The sequence below is a fragment of the Cyprinodon variegatus genome, unplaced genomic scaffold (assembly GCF_000732505.1).
Source record: "Cyprinodon variegatus isolate N-32 unplaced genomic scaffold, C_variegatus-1.0 Scaffold2810, whole genome shotgun sequence".
Taxonomy (NCBI): Eukaryota; Metazoa; Chordata; class Actinopteri; order Cyprinodontiformes; family Cyprinodontidae; genus Cyprinodon; species Cyprinodon variegatus.
In genome coordinates, this window is record NW_015153263.1 from 12,080 (window position 1) to 13,867 (window position 1,788).

Genomic DNA, 1,788 nt, shown 5'->3' on the forward strand with positions numbered 1-1,788 from the left:
GATGGCGTGCTAGCATTCGGGATGGCGTGCTAGCATTCGGGATGGCGTGCTAGCATTCGGGATGGCGTGCTAGCATTCAGGTTGGCATGCTAGCATTCGGGATGGGGTGCTAGCATTCAGGATGGCGTGCTAGCATTCAGGATGGCATGCTAGCATTCAATCGGGTTGGCATGCTAGCTTTTGGGATGGCGTGCTAACATTCGGGATGGCGTGCTAGCATTCAGGTTGGCATGCTAGCATTCGGGTTGGCGTGCTAGCATTCGGGATGGCGTGATAGCACTCAGGATGGCGTGCTAGCATTCAGGATGGCGTGCTAGCATTCAGGATGGCGTGCTAGCACTCAGGATGGCTTGCTAGCATTCGGGTTGGGGTGCTAGCATTCGGGATGGCGTGCTAGCATTCGGGATGGCGTGCTAGCACCCAGGATGGCGTGCTAGCATTCAGGATGGCGTGCTAGCATTCAGGATGGTGTGCTAGCATTCAGGATGGTGTTATATCACAAAGTTTCAGCTGAGAGGTGTGTCAGGGAGGATGTTAGAGAGAGGATCCAGGCCTGGAGCTGGTGGGTGGAGGACCAAGGCCTCCTCCCATGGATCCCCCTCTCTACTCCTGCACCCCTGCCCTGGAAAGCAAAGGGTTGCTGAGGCATCTGGTGACTCGGCTCGTAACCCTAATCCCAGAGTTTAGCTCCTGTCTCTCCTTTGTCTGTGCTGCTGATTGAAGCTGAGAACCAACCAGTAGGACCCAGGAGGTCTTCCAGTATCCGGGGTCAGGGCGTCCGACCATCCACCCTGACCCCTAAATCCCTCCATCACTATATCATGGATCATCACTACTTTTCAAGGTGCATTGTGGGAAATTTCGAGTCCACACTCATTTAAAATGTGGTAAGCAGTGATTAGGGTGGATGTTCAGACACACACAGAGTCTTAGTAGAGGCTCCTCCATAGTTAATCAGCTCCTGCTGGCATTAGCCATACCTTGACTAGCATGGTTAAGTCACAGTTGTCATGGCAGCAAAGGGTGATTGGACGGTTAGGACAGGGAAGCTGAAGCCATTGGACCAGGGAGATCCTCCACCTTCCAGGACGCCCTGATGGAGGAAGGTGGTGGAATCTGGTTGAAACTGGAGAACATTTGAATGATGAACAACAGCAAAGAACAGAAAGGACAGAAGAGGTGAAAATGACCAGGAGAGCCACGGTAGAGACTTGGACCTGAAACCTATTGTTGCCTTTGTTGTCTGAAGTTACCCTGGACGGGTCAGTCCATCGCAGCGCCACACGGAGACGCAGAAAGACGAACAACCACGCTAACTCACTCCTAAGGGAACGGAATGTCCAACCAACCTAACATGCAGGTTTTTGGACTGTGGGAGGAATCTGGAGAACGCAGAGAAAACACACACTGACACAGGAAGAACATGCAAACCACATGCAGAAAGGTCCCGGTTCTCCCAGGACTCAAACCCAGAACCCTCCTGCTCAGAGGCGATGGTGCTAACCACCATAGCACCGTCGCTGCCACTGGTTATCAACATTAATTAGCTAACTGATCAAGTCTTCCAACGTTTTTGTCATCGAGGCATGCTGAGTCATCGTTAAGTTTTACAAAATTAAGAAAGTTCCACAATGTTTCTGTTTTCTGTTATGGCGACACAGGTATGGTGACACTACGCCTCAGGTAACCACCTGGTGACTGTCGTCATACCTGCTGCTTACCTGGTATTAGCTGGCCAATTAGTAGGGTGGGTTATTGTTGGACGCTTTCATCATTTTAATCAAACGT